At 40.8% G+C, this 20,108-nt stretch overlaps 1 long non-coding RNA gene across 1 annotated transcript; it reads right to left on the bottom strand.

The window, feature by feature from the left end:
* Positions 1–6,025: 6,025 nt before the first annotated feature.
* LOC149165231 (uncharacterized) lies at positions 6,026–7,435 on the bottom strand. Its single transcript, XR_016260097.1, has 3 exons — positions 7,186–7,435; positions 6,882–6,943; positions 6,026–6,144 (listed from the first exon to the last, which is right to left on the bottom strand). It is a non-coding gene; the product is annotated as an uncharacterized LOC149165231 (long non-coding RNA).
* Between the last annotated feature and the right edge of the window lie 12,673 nt (positions 7,436–20,108).

The following is a 20,108-nucleotide window of genomic DNA, read 5'->3' as shown; positions in this document are numbered from 1 at the left end:
GTTCAATATCCCTCCCGAAGGCATGGTATAAGCTTCAAAACATGGTGAGGTTTCCCTCCTAGAAATAACTTCCCTCAGGAAAGCCAATGTCTAGCATCAAAATGTGGGTGTCATGCCCCCAGGGCGCACCTCTGAGCTGTGAGCTTCCCGAGTCCCCTAAGGTGTGCGGTACCGATGCACTTTCTCCTCAATAACGAAAGCAACTTGCGTTTACTAATGCTCATACTATGCCTCTAGCCCATGTACCCTGTAGCGAGACTGATATCTTATACTTGTGAAATTACTATTCAATGAAATCTCAGTACAATAGCCACTTCAAAACTTAACTTCAATTAGAGTTTACTTCAATTAACTTAACTTCAACAATAATCACATTCATTCATAAACACCACGAATTATGTACAGAAATAACACTTCAATAAAAGAGAGGGGGAACTCTCAAAACAATTTTCTAATTGCTCTTTGACTACAAAACTTCAGTATATAAACCTGTGGTTTATAATGGACTTTGGTTCGATTCGGCCAAACTCCAAACATTTCCCTACAACAACCCTTCACTACTACAAATATACAGTAACCGGACTACAAACACTTCAACTAGCAACCCACAACCAAACCCAAAAACATAACCAAGTTGCAGCCCTTCGACCTACACACAACTTTAATACAAAAATACCCCATGGTGTACCACCCTCAACAATACTTCGTTCCACAAGCTTGCACAACTTCCTTCCGCAACTTGCTTTCGAGAGCAAGCTCCTACGTGAGACCCAACTCTCTTCTTCCTTCATTGTCTCCTTCTTGTCTTGTAATGAGAGGTTGTTGATCTTCGATTGATTGATGTCCTCTCCTCAAATCTTATATATATGAGTCACCCTCCATGAACAGTCATGTCTCTTACAAGGGATGTGTTGGTTGGACGTTCGAGCCAACCTTCCTTCGTTCAAGCCGACCATAAACCCCAAATTATGCAGCATCCTTTGTCGCATACAAACTTTCCTTTGGTTCACCTTCAGTCATGTGCCTTCACGTCTCAACCTCGGTCGCGTACATTGCGAACTTAGGCGGGAACGTCTTAGATGGGCACACCTTGTCATCAGTCGGGCGCATCTCAGATGGGCACACCATGTCGTCGGTTGGGTGCATCTCAGCTAGGTGGGCCTTATCTTCGATCAGGTGCACCTCGGCTAGGCACCCTCATCATGTCGACTCTCCAATTTCTTCCAATCATTCTACTAAACTCATCTCAGGTGCATTCTTCATGTGCTTGTCTCACCGAATTCTTTCCATCGAACTCATCTCGGGCGTGCTCTTTGTGTCGACCAAGCCATTCCACCTAACTCGACTCGCCCTAACTTAGGCGTGCTCGGATGCCTAGAATATGGGCTTGACATACCCCCACCCCCCCACTTCAAGATGGTTGTCACCCTCGACAGCACACCCCTGGACAAATTTCTTAGCCAAAGCTTGAAGATTGTCATCATAAACAACCTTTGCATCAATTGTATTCATCAATATAAAAAGAATCTCCTCTCCAACATATATACCATTTCTATTCATGTATCGCAACTTGCAAGAATGACATGTGTTGGATCCCCTCGTGCAATTGACTATTCAGGTAGCTATCTGACCGTAGCATCAACTCCACAAGAACACATGCACCCAAACACGTGCAACCATTGTCACCTCTTCCCTGTCACACAATATTTCCTCCGATTTTGTTCATCATGAGGCGTCATAAAATGGCATCTCAAGATCCTAGGGTCTCACCATCACAAGCAAGTTATAGTGAGCCCATCTCCTTCATGATCTTCAAAAAGATGGTGGTGTGGGGAAGTCATACGACTTCCCTTTCCACATCACAAGGCCATCTCTCTTCATCTCCGAGAAGAATCCACACATACCTGGCATGTGTTGAAAAGTGTAACTAGGTTCGATCTTCATAATGACATGTAATTGTGATTTTATGTAAGGGATGTAAAGAAGAAAAATAAAATTATTGTAATGCTTGCATCATGGGTTTCATGAGCAAGAGATTTTTTTTTTAGTCGAGGCTCCCATTGAGAGCCCTTAGGGATATTGTCATCTAGTCATAAAAGTCTAAAGAGTCATTGTCATGTAATGAAGGCATGTTACACATTGTAAAGAGTCATACTTGTCTTTGTAACCCTCCAAGACCTTGTAACTAGCCCTCACTCAAGTCGGCCTACAACAAAGAGATAAATCTAGAAGATGAAGTCGGCCTTTCTCCAAGGGAACATGTCGGCCTAAACAGTCCTGACCAACGACTATATATACCCATGCTCGACCTCATTTGGAAGCAAGCAATTCGGTGAAGCAAGTCTAAGAAGAAATGTGAGAAACATACAAAGAAAGAGCCTCTAAATCAATGAAGAAGGAAGAGAAGATAGCGAAGGAAAGGGTCATCATTGGTTGATTGTATTTGGGCCAGATTACCATCACACGTGCAAGAGATTGCAAATCCAAAGTTGGCAAGGATAGACCGAAGTTTGCAGTCATACAAGGGTTATCAAGTTTTGGAAAGGACTTCGCTCTAGGTAGCCGAGTAGGGAAGTAAAAGGAGTCTCCCTCTTTAGGAGACTATTCAAGGAGCGAAAATCATCTAGGGTTTATGTTGTATGGTTGCAGACCTACAAGAACAGGTCGAGACAAAAAGAGGAAGAGGAAGAACAGCGTTGAAGAGTAGGCTAGTGACTTGGTCTTGGGAGGCCTCTAGCATCATAGGTCTTTGTCATGGTCTTCGTATTCATCAATTGAAGATCTATAAGAAGAATTTCGTTTGGGTTTTCCTCTCAAAGAGGGAGAGGTTTTGGCCCTGACTGACAAGCCTATATACTATGTCTCTTGTCTCTTTATTGTTCATGATTTCATAATTGTCTTGATGAAAATAACACAATAATAACTCAAGAAGAGAAGATCGTAATCAAGAAGTAAAAAGACTATCACAAGCAATTATCATAAGTAGAGAAATCACCTAACTATTGATGTCTTAGATTTCTCAACAGTATGAACCCTCCATACTTCTCTACAATATAATTTATCAAAGGTGGCTAGGAACACCTACCCATACTCTCTTCCATCAACTTCATCGAAATTGGATCGTTATGGCCTAGTATATTTGACTTCACGGTTCCATCCCAATCCACGAACATCCCTCCATATACATCCTCTTCTCGGTCTTATTCCTCCTCGAAACTCTCAATCCATCTATTAACATCTTCCTCCAAATCGACACAAGGGTGATACTAGAAAATTCAACGAGCAAAATATTAGCGGAAAGATGTGTTAGATAAATGATTAAGCAATCCCATAGCTGCAGTCGACAAGATGCAACAAACAAAACTAGCGTTCCAAGGAAGTAACAAGGAGGAGGGAGCATGTTGAGTAGAACCATATAGGAAGAAGTATCTCATGTTGGGCCCTATTCATGACAATGACTTAAGAGGGAATCAATCACTAGTGAGGTGATCAAAAATAGAGTTTAAAAAACGAGAAAATATAGAGAGGAAAAAAGAAAAAAATGGAAAAGACTAATTCCCACCATTGGCATGAATGATTCACAAGTGGGAGACTACTATTGCATGCTAAAAATTCAAACATGGTAATCTCATTGTCCAAACAAGCTATATACGTCCAATGATAATATTTTTGGGTTGGCTCAAGTAGAGGCAAAGGCAACACCAACTCCTTAGCCTAGAAAATTTACAAGAAAGTCACTTGTCATCCACAAGGTAAAGGAGACTAAGACAATAACCAAGGTATGCCAAATGTAAACAAAACCATTGAAGATATAGGGTCTTCCCTCAAAGGATGAAATCTTGTAGGATCAACAAGCTCAATATCCCGCCCGAAGGCATGTTATAAGCCTCAAAACATGGTGAGGTTCCTCTAAGCTATGAGATTCCTGAGTCCCCTGAGGTGTACATTACCGACACGCTTTCTCCTCAATGGTGAAACCAACTTGAGTTTTCTAATGCTTGTACTATGCCTCTAGCCCATGTACCCTATGTCGAGACCGGTATCTTATACTAGCGAAATCGGTGTTCAATCAAATCTCACTACAACATCCACTTCAAAGCTTAACTTCAACTATAGGTTACTTCAATTAACTTAAGTTCTGCTATAATCGCATTCATTCATATACAACATGAATCATTTACATAAATAACACTTCAATAAACGAGAGGGGGAACTCCCAAAACAATTTCCCAACTTCTCTTTGACTATAAATTTTCCATACACAAAACTTCGGTTTAAAATGGACTTCGATTCGGTTGGGAGGAACTCCAAATAGTTTGCTGCCACAACCCTTCACAAATACAACTATACAATAATCGAGTTACAACCCTTCAACTAGCAACCCGCAACCAAACCCAATAAAAATCCAAGTTTTCGCCCTTCGACCTACAAACAACCTCAATACACAAATACCCCACGTTGTACCACTCTCAGCAATATTGCATTCCACAAGCTTGCACAACTTTCTTCCGCGGCTTGCTTTAGAGAGCGAGCTCCTTCGTGTGACCCAACTATCTTCTTCTTTTGTTGTGCCCTTTTCTAGCGATGACATGTTGTTGATCTTCGGTTGATTGATGTTCCAACTCCTTTCCTATCATCTTATATATATGAGTCACCCTCCATGAAACGTCGTGTCTCTTCCAAGGGACGTGTCGGTTGGGCATTCAAGCTGACGCCGAACAATCGAGGTCAATATTACATTAACAGAGCAAGAAAAGAGGGGAAGCAAAGAAAATATGCATACCTAGATATCATTGTGTTGTGAAATGACCAATATTTTTAGGATTCTAATTCCGGTGGAATAAGCTTACTATGAGATGTAATTCTCACTTACATACATAAAAGAATTTCCAGGGTGCATACATACAAGAATCTTTGTTGATATAGGACAAGTAAAACAAAACCAACTAAACTGAGAAAGAGGGTTGGCTTTATTTTCAAGGAAGATTTGAATCAATTTGTAGCTTTTGGAGGCTATAACAGTCCTTCACTTTGATGATCAACACAATCATCCCTACCACCTCAAGTACCACGACAGTTACTACTACAATTTGTTTCATAGGTTTTCGAAGAGCTTATATGGAACAATAATTGATGAGTGAAAGTAAATTTTGAAGGATCCTACTAGGATTCCTCAAGAAAACCTATTGCTGTACATACAGAAGAAGATAGATAAAAGTGATATCAATGTGTGTCAGGGAATCAGGTATCCATGTTGTTTTGGCAGCTCTAAAATGAAAATAAGAGCAATTGAGAGGTGCAAAGAGAGTGAAAGATTGGATGAGGATGATGTCAATAGGTTCCAAAATGATTGGGGTCTCCAGGAAATGAAAATCGGGATTTCTCATCATGAAGTCCAAACAAACCTGAATAGGAATAGGTTATTTGCCCTGTCTTCAAAGCTGGCTAAGAAGAATGAGTCGTTGTTATTTTCATTAAATGCTTACTCACATATTCATCTACCACGTGCCTAAACGATCATTGGCTTTAAGTTGTGGCGGTGTAATCTAATACAAATACTCTACAGTAGAAGGCAAGAGCTAACCTGCCATGCATTACAATTACTCTTTAAAATGGTCATTGGTAGTCGGAAAGCTTTCATTTACTGTGTTAGCTTTTCCTTCACTCCCCAGCATTGGCATATAGATATTTTCCAAACAACCCTTAGATCTCAAAGTTTCCGACATCTAAAGAGTTGAAAAGGTTGGGCAAAGAAGTGATGGAAAAATCTGAGCAAATTGCCCAAACTAATTTAAATCTGAGTACTAAATATTTGAAATATGGTGGAAAAAATTGTTTATTGCCTTGGCATCTTGGCACTATTCTTTTCTTCAACTATGAATGCACACTTCGATGTAAAACCCTTTAGCAACGCCTAAATAGCAATAATGTAATTTAGGATAGCAGGGATTGAAAAGAGGGGTTTGAGATTGTACCGTTTTTCTGCGGAGCCTGCCCAGGTTCGGATAAATTATGGCATGTCTCTTCACCACATCGATGGGAACTGATGCGTCCCGTTCCCGCGGGCCTTCCATTCCTCCTTGAGTTCTCCCCAGTGCTCAGACCCCTTCGGACCCTCTTTGTACTCAAACTCACTCTCGTCCTCTGTTCGTTCACGCCAACAATATCGAGTTTCAGATTACTTTATGCTATGCAGATTTCTATACGAAAATTTAGAAAAACAGAGTTATAAAAGATGGGAGACAGATTACCAGCTTCCTGAGACGATAGTTTATGAAGAGGATGAGGCCATAGTAAGGAAGCGAAACAAAGAATGAGCGGGACAGTAGAAGGTTTGGGTGAAAAGAGGCAAAATATAGAAAACGAAATAACATAAAACCCAGACAATGAAGCTTACCTGGTAGTCAGTTGGCTTCCTCAATCGCCTCGATTGGGAGAAGAAGGGGCTGGCGTGTAATGTGATACGGTGGGAAAACAATAAAAATGATAGAATTTCTTTCAACGCTCGTCAGTGACTGGGCTGTGCATCCATGATGCGGAAAGCAGAAACACATCTAAATTAGGTTCTGAATAAATCCTTTAAGAAACCCCGGTGGATGGGCTGTGCATCCATGAAAATAATAATTCCTATCCCACAGCCAATCATACCTACTCAAGAAAAAATCTCTATAGCAAGAAGAGAATAGATGTAATCGATTAAAAACAGGTGAGGAAATCACGTCAAAACAGGGGAGGAGAGCCAGTTCAATTGCAGGGATGGCAAATTGATAGGGTGGGTCATGGCTTTGATGAGGAAGGATAAGAAAATTCCGCTCTGGAACCAAAACCAAAGAATAAAATAAATCATGAATATGAATATAAAATAAAAACAAGAAATATACCTGTCATGGCTGCAACGTTAGTCAGTGACTGAGCTGTGCATCCATCAAAATGAAAATGTATCCTAGATATGGAAATCAGAAACACATCTAAATTAGGTTCTGAATAAATCCTTGAAGATAATAATTCCTATCCCACAGCCAATCATCCCTACTCAACATACATTAGGCACTAAATAGACTGCAAATTGCATATGCAAAATACCAAAGAAGAGAAGAAAATAAATATAATAGGTGGAATACAAAATTAAACAAATCTAACAGACATTATTACAGAAATTTGTTGGAAAAATAAAGTATCCATTACCTGACCCTGCATCCACAAAAGCATGAAAGAATCCCCATAGCTGATCAGCCGCTCCATGAGTGCATTGATTCTTGCAGCCTCCCTGAGTGCATTGATTCTTGCACCAGTGCAGCCTTACTCAGCTGGCCTAAAATTAAAATTAAACTCCCAGACTTCGGCTCTTTCATTTCCGTTAGAGAGATTTGAATTAAATTGGTGAGCAGGCGAGGCCAAGGACTTTATAAAATAACGCTATGTCCCATAATTCTAAACGGAGCGGATAGCTTTTTAGTCGAAAAAGCTTTTCTTTGTCAATTGTTTGGCTTTTTAGTCGAAAAGCTTTTCTCTGTCAATTGTTTCCCCGCGCCTTTCCACCATACTTACTTACGCTCCCACTTTGCAATCCAACGGCGATTATCATCCGGTTGGCTTACACGTGAGAAAATCTATTTGTCGTGCGCGTGTGTATTCTCGGTTATCGCATCAATCGCTTTCTCACGGTAAATTACAATTTACACACCACATAGCAATACAATATTCGCCCTATGAAAACCGGAGCATAAAACCCTTTTTACCGATGGGCGGAATTTTAAACTGAAGTGGTGCAACGTAAAACTAAGTTGGTGCTTTTTTGGAATTAAATTATAAAGGTGGATATATAAATTTAGTAAGAGCTTTTCCTTTCCTGTAAATCAAGGTAAATTTAGTAAGTGTTTTTTCTTGGAATGTAAATTAAGTTGTGTTTTTTAACGGTATATTATATAATTTCGAAAACTTATACTTACTTTTCAGATTTATGTTTCCACTCATAAATGAGAAGTCATGAATTTGTGTATAAGTTTGTTTTTTGTTTTTTTGGTGGACTTCTCACTTTTTTAAAGCCATTTTCTTTTTTATTTTAGGGATTAGTTTAGTTTGTCATATTATCTTTATAGAATCATTGGAAAATGTTTGTATTCATAATAGAAAGTCACATTTAAAAATATTCATTCATAATCTAAAAAATATTCACTCATAATAAAAAATATTCATTGATTGTAAATTTTTTAGTGGCTAGGGAAAACCTTATCCATCGACAACCTTTGAAACTTTCTGAAGAAACCTTTCTAGTAGTATATCTTCCTCCCCTTATGTCAGTTGAAGGACTTGTGTACCCTTCCTAGAGAAGGGACATCATTAGCACTAGATTGTGTTTTTTTATCATTGATGGTCTCTTTGGTTGTAATCACTTCCTCAAACCTATGTTAAAGGTCCATAATCACCATGGAGGTTTTTGATAACCACAAGGAAGAACCCTATGCTACTATGTTTAGATCTTTTGCTGGTGGAAAATGCCTGAAGAAGAGTAAGTTTGTGAAAAGAGTTGAGCCATCCCTGAGTTGGATATGCCTCTAGAGTTGAAGAGGAAAGCCATAATGTTGCACAAGGAAGCTCTTATTGAAAAGTTTACTAGTCTTTTTTGCACCCTCAAGAAGTCCAAGCATGGATCTCAAAGCGCCAAGCTATTGTCCCATGTCAAATCTTTGGTTATTATTGTGGCCAAGATTATTATTTGTTTTTATTTGACAACAAGGAAGAACAAGATAAAATATTCAAATCAAGTCCCTGCTTCATCAATTCCAAGGGATAATTCCTTACCCACTAGACCTTGGACTTTGATTCATTCATGGAAATATCAACTATGCTAGTGTGAGTGAGATCGCCACATCTCCCAATCCTTTTATAAGACAAAGATTCTCAAAAATAAATAGGAAACAATTTGGGTCATTATATAGATTGGGCTTATCTTAAAAGGAATATTTACTCTTGTGCTAGAATTTGGTTAGAAATAGATCTACAAAAGGGTATGCCAAAGGCAATCCAATTCAATATGGAGGGTTGGAGCTATGCATAGACCCTTGATGATGATTAAATTCTCTTTAGGTGTAACTCTTGTCATGATTATAGTCACTTTGTAAAAGGTTGTTAAAAAATCCAAGGAACACGACACCATTTAAAGTGGGGCCTTGTTTCCTTAAACAAAGAACATGAATCATATAAACAAGTATCTAGAAGGTATAAGAAGTGATAGCCCAAGGGATATTTGTGTGCAAAAAGACCTCCCAACCAACAACATATTTGGTGTAATTGAGCAAGAATATGAGGAAAAAGAAATGGTGGAAATAAATAAAATTGATCCACCAAATCAAGAGGAACCCACTAGAATCGAAACCCATGAGGACCAACTGGAAGTGGTAGAGAAAATTCCAAAGCCTCGGTCACTGCGTTCAATCAAAAGCTCATATATTTCAGTATCAAACAATTTGAAGGCATCTACACTTGTGGTTTTGACACCCTCCCTGTTACAAGTCATTTTGTCACATCCAATCAAATGGCCGTGAAACAGGATCAATCAACATCCATTGACACTTTGCATTCATCCCCAGCAAAGCCAAGAGCATCCTCTCTCCAAAAGTTCCAAGAATTATGGGTTAAACAACTCAAAACCCTAATTTTTGGACCCATCACACTTAGCCTTCATGCAAATTGCATTGTTGCAAGTTGTACACAAAGAAACTACACTGACTAGCGCATGTTGCTTTCACTGCAAGTGCGATGGCCCTTGGAATTCGGTTAAAAAAAAAAAAAAAAAAAATCTAATCTTCTCTTTCTAGAAGCTTCCCAAGTGGTTTTAACTATTTACTATTGGATTAGATCTCAAACTCCTACTCTTGAGGCCTTATCTCTTATCCCTATAACTTATCTTCCCTCTAATGTGGATCTAAGTCCTAGAATGGTAAATCCAAAACCACCTCTTTTACCCTATAAATACACTACCTCCCATAGAGTCTAGGTTGGCTTTTGGAGACTCTTAGTTATGCCCTCATGTTGTTGCTTTGTGCCTAAGGATCCATTATCCATCCATGCATTTGAGTTGTGATTGAAGGCTTGCTTTGTGGCAAAGGAAGGACAAGATAGTTGGGATACATCTACAAGTTCAAGATTTGAAAGGGTTGTATCTTCTCCTACATTCATTAATATAAAAAGTGTTTTGTTTTCCTATACTTATGTCTCATTTATGCATATGTAGAACAATGTCTTCTTGACTCATTGTTTAGAGATGTTATTATATGTTATTTGTATATTTTGGTTCTCTTTCATGTTTTAGTTGTTTTGCAAGTTCCATTTTTAGCATTTGGAGTTGGAGTTGGAGCTTACAAGCAAAGAGAAGAGGAGAGCTTGCGTTGGATTCCAGGTAAGTATTTCTTCCATATTCTAAACTCTCTAAGGAAAACACAAGTCATTTTGTCTATGTTGTTTCTAGATCAAGCCACTAGATCTAGGGAGTTTGCTTTTGTCCACATAAGGAAATTATTCGTCAAACAACTTGACGAACATACTAGGGAACGAGATGTTCCTTTAGTGGTTTCCTTTGCCTACTCTTTTAGGACCTTTGAAAATTACTCAATTTGACTTGTTCAAACAATTATCAGTCTTAGGAAAGTATAATTATGAGCTTGCTAGGGTTTGTTTTTCGTCTTTTGAGAAAAATCATCCCCAACGATTTTTTGTTTTGAGACAAAGCGACCTAGTGCACTTGTCTCTCTCTGTAAGTGTGATGAATCACACTGGTTATCATATATAGAATGTGATGGTCCTGTAAGATGAAAATATTTGCATTTTTATGCCTTTCTCTCAATTATTTTTTGATTGCAGTGATTTTTCCTGAGTCTCCGAACTGGTCAATGTCTCTGTAAAACCAACAGTCCATTTAAATTTGAGTGTGATTGTCTTTTGATGAGAGTTTGTTTGTTTTTGTTTCTTCTTGTCAATTAGGGTTTTTTATAACTTCTCCTGATTGTTGATTTGATAAAAGATTTTTGTATTATAGTTTCAGTCTATGTGAATTCTTTTGATTCAATAATCTAGTTGCATTTCATTTTTCATTGCATTTGAAAATTGAAAAGGAAAATAAAAGAATCTTTTCATTTTCTTCATGCATTAGGGCTTTGAATTGAATTGGAATACACATTTGAAGATCTTAATTAGGAAGTTCTTGTTTGTTGAATCATTGTTTGAAACTTCTTCCTTCCCTTAGATAGATCTTCATTGAACAAAAAAGAGTTCTTTTAATCATGCTAGATGAACCTTGAAACTGAAACTTTAATCAAGATTAACTTTAAAATTTATTCAATTAACCTAAGGAGCATTTGGAACATTAATGACACACATAGTGGTCTAGGTTATAAGACATGTTTCGGTGTCGTTAAACGTAGGAGTTGTCATTACTTGTCAGCATTACATCCTGGGCATGGTTGGTTTTCCACGTACATTGGAGTATACCAGAACGTTCTTCCACGTACCTTCGAGTATTCAGGACTACGCTCCAAATACATCTGAGTATACCGAAATGCCCCCATCATACGGTTACGCATTAGACAACACCACTACGGACTACGCTTCCACGTACCTTTGGGTATATTTTGGAAGTCCCCACTAGGTTGCAATACTACCACAGGTAACTGAATTGGTTGCCTTATTAATTGTGATACACCGAACATAGCATTCAGGGAGATTGCCTGCACATACCAACAACGATATATTGCAGTTCACAGTGACTTGGTAATCCCTTTTAGCTAGTTACCCCTTTTTATTTTTCTAAAATTAATTAATCCACCATGGAAGAACACCCTGAACACCCCAGTCTTTCACGTAGAATGCAAATATTTCCTCCTCTACCTCCAAAGGCAACACCTGGTCATCGTAAGAAAAAGAAAATGCAAATGACCGAACCTGGTGCATTGAAAGCTACCCCTTCTGGAACCACATCTGAGACTAATCAACGAGAATCGTCACCTCCTACCAAACTTGAAATTACATCTTTACAAACTGATGAGCTTGAAGTAGTTGAAATTGAAACTCTTGAGTCATTAGAACCTGAAATCATTGAACCTGAATTTGTATATTCAGACACTTCACAACCTAAAGATATACAACTTGAGGAACCACAAATAACTGAACCAACTACTCCATGAACTTATTCTTCTTTTTCTTTACCTTTATCTCTACCAAAACCTATATTTTTGGGTCCTGACGGAGAACCACTTCCACCTAGTCTTTTGAGTATTGAGGAAATTCCTCAGAAAGAGTCTTCTCGACCTCAATCTCCTGTACAATTGGCAAAGACTCATCTTTATCAAGGTTTTCCTTTTGGTACCCCTGATACTCATTTAGAAGCTCCTTTACATCAAACTCCTTGTTTTAATTCACCTTTGAACTTTTCTCGACAAATTTCTTTGAGAAGTCTAACCATGTGTTGACGGTGTTGGACTCGCTAACATGTCAAGGGGATCTCCCCAGTAAGAAGTCCCAATTAGACCTCAGACCGTTTGGTGTAGGAGTCCGAGCAGTGGGTCGTAAGGTAATACCTTGACCGCGATGTCGCACAGAGGCAAGTAAGATAACTCTATCAGTAGCAAGGTTGTGACTGATGCAGTGAGTTAAGGAAGGTGTATGAGAGGTTCTAACACATAAAGGGGAGATGAGGGTGAAGGTGAGTTCCATGTTGAAAGGGATCAGTACCATCTTAGCTAGGAACACACAACACAAAAGGACATGCACAGCTTCCGGTGGAGCAGTCCACTCGGATGTGGCAGTCACAATATACAAGGTAAGATAACATGCACAGCACTCACGGATCAGTCTGAGACGAGTGCAATGGTTGTTATAGCAAGGTTCATGTGAAAGATTTGTCTGGTGTCGGGTAGATCAGTCGACACAGATGGGACAACATTAACAACATATACAACACATTAACAACAAGATTCATATAATTGCATGTGAATCAGTTTATACACAAATACGTAAGTTAAACAACATATATCACTAAGGCAAATAAAACAGTCTAACTACAATAACAACATATGCATGAAAATGTGCTGGCTCTTATTATATAAAAGTGTAAGTTCCAATCATACAGTACATCCATGTAAACCAACTAGCCCCATTAGTGAAAGTTACAGCCACATCCACATGCTCCTCCAAAGAGATGTACTAGCTTCGTGCAATGGAGAAGCCAAGGCGCGTTACAATACTGTCCAAGCCTTCTTCAAGATAGTCGTAGTAGAAGCTTGGCTGGCCAAAAGCCTATAAAACGAGTTATGAGGGACTATTTATAGAAAAGGGCGGGGTAACCCTTGACATTCCCCTTTATGACAGTTCAACTACCCTCATGACTCTTCACCTACTCTATGACTGTTACATCCGACTGTTGACACTTGACTTACACTTGAAATGACTCAACATTACAATGCACATGTACTCATGTGAGACAACATGGCTTGAGCAAGCCTTGCAAGACATCATTGACACTCGGTCCATTATGGTGAGACCAACCCTTTGACATGCTTGTGATGGTGAAGATGGTGAGTTGACGCCAATCTTGTTCGTTCGTGATGGTGTGTATGCACCTTGTGGTGACATCTTGCTGAAGCAAACTCTTGCCTCCGTTGCAACCGGTAAATTGGTTCGGCCCCTTCATCCAACTCGTTGGCTAACATGCACTTGGTCTTCTTGGGTGCGGCAGAGCCAACAACACACTGATGCATAGTGTCCTTGTTGATCTTCAAGTGTGTGCTGGTGGTCATGCACATCAACTTGCCGAAGTACATGTTCAACTCCAGTTGGACTTTCTTCTTGTCTTCGCCTTGGTGAGTGTGTTGAATGGGTTGGATTGCATGTGTGTGCACAATGACATGCATGTTGTTGAATCCCTTGCATGTGATCACCAACACTGCTCACCATGTATGCTCTGTGTTAGCTACTGGGATGGATCTTTAACTTGTACGGGCGCAGTTTCATCCGTGAGTGCACAATGCGCCCACTATTGTTCTTGATCCTGCTGTAACTCATTCGTCTATCTGTGCAGCTTCATGTTCTTCCTAAGTTGCTGCTTCAGCACATGCAACTCCTTCTTTGTTTCATCTTCTGCCTTTGTGTGATCTTCATGTCACGCCATCACTTCATAGTCGGAGTCTCCAAAGTTGCTTTCATCATCAATGGACGTGCTTGAGCTTGCAACCTTGTTCCACCTCCGTATTGTCAACAACCCTCCTCTTGCATTCGTTGCATTTGGTATGATGTCTTTAGCTGTTGTTCTTGATGCTACTCGTTGTGATGTTGCTGCTACATATCTTGATGTCCTTGTCTATGAACAACTTGATGTCTTCGTGGATGGGCAAGTTTGTGGACACTTGATCGACTGCATCCCCAAGTGTGCTATGAACGGTGTCTTTGTCTCTACTCTCCTGGAAACCATTGTACCTGTACTACTAAGAGGCAAATGAACACATGGGATACTTGGAGACATGGAAACACTCATAGCAAGCAATCTGTTAGTCGAAAACCAAAATGAACATGAGAACTGAATTACAACATACCTGGGTGCATAATCATGAAGGTTGCGCAATTTTGACCGGGTGGTCGGGAGACCGACTGCCAAGATTGCACAAGACACAGTCCAGTCTGGTTGTTGATTGCTCCGATTGCGCAATGCACAATTCCAGCTGGGAAGGACTGCTGGCCTAGGGACAGATTTGTGCAATTTCTTGGGCCAAGTAGCCACTGTCCTCCAGAAACACAGAAAACAGTCCTGGAGGCCAGTGCTTGGTAGGAATACGCAAATCTGGAGAGGAAGGTGAGCCTTCCTTCCCCATATTGCGCAATGCAACCTTGGTGAAGGCAGGGTCTGTCCGACTGGCAATTGAAAGAAACTAAGATAGTAAATGCATGGTGACTCTAAGTGATAGCAGAAGTGATTGATGGTGCATGCAAAACATGAATGAAAGATTCAACAAACATATCAACATGCATGTGGGTGAGCCAGTTTGTCGGTTGGGCGAACATCCGTGCAAAACAACTTCATGCATGCGACAACAGTGAGATAGAAACGAAAACTGAAACAACGCTAGGATAAGCTGGAATACATGTAAACGACTGCAAGCATTCAAAGAAATCAAGAAAACAGTACTCACGCAAGCAAAAACACAGAAAGCGATAGAAATGCAACACAAGGCATGGGAAGCGGACTTACCCCAAAATAGTTGAGTTGAATGTGTCGAATACTCCTAGATGTGGTGTGGGATGTCAGAGATGCAAGGTTGATGTGAGGAATGAGCTTTGCAGCATCCGGCTGATGAGTTTTGATAACATCGAGGTTGTGACGTGCATGCAATAAATGCAACACTTGGTGGGAGGTTTCTAAATTGCTCCTTGCATGTAACCTCCAACTGCTAAACATAGATCCCTGAGACAAGGGATGCCTTTGCATATTGCCTTGGGAGAAGAAGCCTATGCATGCAAGTCTATTTTGCTTAGTCCCGGAGGGAACCGGTCAACTCAACTGCACATGAAAGAGGTTGTTCGACTGCTTGAAGGAAATGCACATTTTTTGCTGGGAAATGGGGTGACTACCCAAGATATTTGCGCAATTTCTAGGCAGACCAGCTAACTGCTGCCTAGATTTGTGCAAATTCTGCATTGAGTAGCCTTGTTGGTGAAATTTTCACAAATCTTGTTGGGAGTGTTAGCATGCAGGATTGCGCAATCCTGGAGCCCAACAGGCTGCCAGAGAGGATTGCGCAATTTATGGAGGGAACGTTGGTTGCCCTCCAGAAATGCACAATTTTCAAGGGAAGTTGCTAAGCCTGCAGTTGGACCAAGTCCGAGTGAACAACCTGTGAGGGAATGGATCAAGTTGTGACAGATAGGCTGCCTTTGTGCAAGAAAGACACTAAAGCTTGTGAACTTGATGAAGCAAGGAAAGCTGTTGTGAAGGTTGGAAGGGAGGCTCCCAAACGAGGCTAAGAAAAATTTTGGAGGTGGTTGTAGCCACTACAACACTTGGCGTCACACCGGTAGAACTCCAGCTCTCTAAATGGACTTGTCCGTGAAAAGCAAGTCTAACACCTCCAAAAGTATTGTTCAGTTTTCAGCTCATCTTGGTTTCACACTAACTTGATTGTAAGATGTAGCATTTGCCAAACCCTTGGTCGATTGACACACATTCCAAGCCAAGGCAACACAATTGTTTCGATTGGGGTTAAGGGTATATAGGTGCACAAGCAATATAGTCGTCAGAGTCTTAGTTTCATCTCTAGTGTTGCTCCACTGCTAACAAGCCTGGACAGTACCCCGGTGGAGTCACATAGGAACACAAGCATGGCTCTACTGCCAACGAGCCTGGTCAGTACCCTGGCGGAGTTACTTGCATCACCTCCCTGCGCAGGAAGCCTTTCTCTTCTTTCGCCTTATTCATTTTTCATTTTGAATTTTTGACTTTTCATTTTTTCATTTTTCACTGTGCATAGCACTTATTCATTTCAGAGGCAGAAGAGGGATCCCGACTTATTGAGAGCAGAAGAGGTTGTTCCAGCAGAGAAGTAGTTTATTGTATCTCTGACGTGCCTGTTAAGGTTTTCCCCCTTACCTTACTCTACTTGACTGAGCTGACAAGGGTTAACCCAAAAACAATCGACTAGAGAAGGTGACACTAGTTAGCGTGCAAGCATTGTGTTTACACCAAGGTTCACTTCGAACAGTACGTATTTTCCTTTGACGTATCATGGAATAAAAGTAACAATCTCATCATACAGAGGCAAGATGACAAATAACCAAGTAGTGATAATTGTACAAGCGCTCTTGTACTTTACCAAGCTCGCTTCAAGAGTCATACATGGTTTCATGCAAAACTAACCTATGAACGAAACAAGCAAACAAAATAAAAATCAATAAAGCAAGAGCAAGAGCAGAAGCAAAAATGAAAGCGAAGCAAGTAAACAAACAAGCAAACAAAGCACGTAAGCAAACAAGCATGCAAGCAAACAACTGAAAGCAAACACTACTCCTACTCCTACACTAACAGTACATGGGCTGATCACGTGAAGTGATACTTCCAATGCAGCCACCGCGCATTGGTAGACCCATGTTGGTGAAGGCTTGGTCCGCGAGCAACCCAGTTGTGCGAACTAGCAAGCAAGAAAGATATAACAATGAAGAAAACCACACTTCATGATTCAAAGTGCCCATGGGACATAAGTGAGTGCATGTGCATGACGGCAGTCTGCGGACTTATCATGGTGTTGTGTGACACTACGTGCAACTTTGAAGCATAAGCACACTCTTGACTGTGACATGCAAGCAAATGAAAGAAACAAATATAACTTGCGTCGCGCATGAGTGCTTTCAATGTAAGACTCCTCCAATGCATGAGCAATGGGATCATGCAATTCGAGTGGAGGAAGTAAAATCTGAGTGTTAGATTGATCTTGAGTGCATACAGATGAGTGATGAGGAGCCTTGAGTGTTTGAACAATTTCCTGATCGGAAGCGAAACCAACCTCAGGACAACGAGGGCCTGACATAACCATCAGCTCGGGCTGAAGTGCCTCGACGGTCTGTGGGGTTTCGTCTTCGTTGACAGATGGCTCTTCATAGACCAATGCTTAGACGGATTAACATTGATTGAATCAACATCGTGATTGGATGATGAGGTGAAGAAATCAGGAAAACCAAGATCAAAAAATTTGGATGTTGGTCGGCATCCTAATGGTTTGATGAATCACACAGAGGGGTAGATGAGGAAAGGATGTTCACCCTTGCGTTTCCAGAAAATCAAATGAAAGATCAAGTGGATTTCCGATGAATGATTGGTCCTCTCAATGGGTGCATCCGTGGATGAAGACACGCATGCAAAATCATGGATGGCAGGTTCACCAATGATGTTAGGAAAGAACGGAGGGGGCTCGGATGGAAGGGATTCATCCTTCGCCGAGTGTTGATGCTCAAGCTCCCACTCATACTCTTCATGAATGACAGCGCATGTTGGTTGTGCAACACCAACTCCGTCAGTGGGTTGTTCCTCGTTCACAACAAGTGAAGAGTCTAGAATGGACAAACACAAGACAGCATCCAGAGGAACACCCGGGTGCAAAGACGAAGGTCGTAGAAAAGAATGCATATGAGGACTCGAAGGAATCATAACCAAATCTGCACGAAAATTGAGTGAAGTGATGTTGGGAGGGTGTGAAGGATGAATAGGTGTGTGAGCATGATCCTCAACATCACTGGGTAGTGGTGGAGCTGTTGAATAAGAGGAAGGCAGACAATCAGTTGAGACAGTGCCCGCTTCCACATGAGATTATGCAGCTCCATCAACGAAGAATGTTGAGCGAGGCTTGATCTCAAACTTTCTCTTGGGACGGGTAGATTTCTTAAGGTAGTACTCGAACCGGTCCCAAAGATAAGCAAATTTCATCTGGCTCCTCGGAGCTTGAAACTGCAAGTCACGGAAGCGCTGCCAAAAATCAATAACAGATTCATGTGGAGCCCTCCGTTGTTGTAACAGTTTCCGGTCAAGATGGTATGGATCAAAATGATAGAACGTGTCTTCAATAAGATCACAAAAGTGCTCAAATGAGTGCACGGTGTCAGCCAGTAGGCTGAGCACCCAACGAAATGGAGATTCACGAAGTGTGTATGCAAGCAGAAAACCAGCTTGTTCATTAGAAAACTCATCTTCCTCATGAATCATGGAAAGAAAGTTATGTAAGTGCTCAGGCCAGGCCACTTCGCCTTCACCATCATACGTGTGAGTGGACAAGAGATCGAAAAGCTTCCCGAGATGGAGACATCTTCACGATTCGAAAAACACCTCGGGGGAAGAAGAGTGCAAGACTCCATGAAATATGTGCAAAGGTTCAAAACTGGATGAGAGGACACAACTTGTCATCAGGCCCTCCTTCTAGCGCCATAAATGTTGACGGTGTTGGACCTGCCAACATGTCAAGGGGATCTCCCCGGTAAGAAGCCCCAATAGACCTCAGACCGTTTGGTGTAGGAGTCCCAACAGTGGGTCGTAAGGTAATGCTTTGACTGCGATGTTGCACAAAGGCAAGTAAGATAACTCTGTCAGTAGCAAGGGTGTGACTAATGCAGTGAGTCAAAGAAGGTATGATAGGTTCTAACACATAAAGGGTGAGTTCCATGTTGAAAGGGATCAGTCCCAGCTCAGCTAGGAACACACAACACAAAAGGACATGCACAGCTTCCGTGGAGCAGTCCACTCGGATGTGGCAGTCACAATATACAAGGTAAGATAACATGTATAGCACTCACGGATCAGTCTGAGACGAGTGCAATGGTTGTTACAGCAAGGTTCATGTGAAAGATTTGTCTGGTGTCTGGTAGATTAGTCAACACAGATGGGACAACATTAACAACATATACAACACATTAATAACAAGATTCATATAATTGCATGTGAATCAGTTATATACACAAATACGTAAGTTAAACAACATATATCAGTAAGGCAACCAGAACAGTCCAACTACAATAACACCATATGCATGAAAATGTGTTGGCTCTTATTATATAAAAGTGTAAGTTCCAATCATACAATACATCCATGTAAACCTGCTAGCCCCATCAGTTAAATGTTACAACCACATCAGCCTGCTCCTCCAAAAGATGTACTAGCTTCGTGCAGTGGAGAAGCCAAGGCACGTTACAATACTATCCAAGCCTTCTTCAAGATAGTCTTCGTAGAAGCTTGGTGACCAAAATCCTATACAACGAGTTATGAGGGACTATTTGTAGCAAAGGTGGGGTAACCCTTGACATTCCCCTTTGTGACAGTTCAACTACCCTCATGACTCTTCACCTACTCTATGATTGTTACATCCAACTATTGACACTTGACATGACTCAACATTACAATGCACATGTACTCATGGTGAGACAACATGGCTTAAGCAAGCCTTGCAAGACATCACTGGCACATGGTCCCAATGTGGTGACCAATCTTTGGCATGCTTGTGATGGTGAAATATGGTGAGTTGATGCTAAGCTTGTCATCCGTGATGGTGTGTATGCACTCATGTCACATCTCGTTGAAGCAAACTCTT

The sequence above is a fragment of the Pinus tabuliformis genome, chromosome 5_1 (assembly GCF_031772625.1).
Source record: "Pinus tabuliformis cultivar Carrire ecotype Pingquan chromosome 5_1, CPIR1, whole genome shotgun sequence".
Lineage (NCBI taxonomy): Eukaryota > Viridiplantae > Streptophyta > Pinopsida > Pinales > Pinaceae > Pinus > Pinus tabuliformis.
The sequence above is the reverse complement of the archived record's forward strand: the minus strand, read 5'-3'. Positions and strand labels throughout refer to the sequence as shown.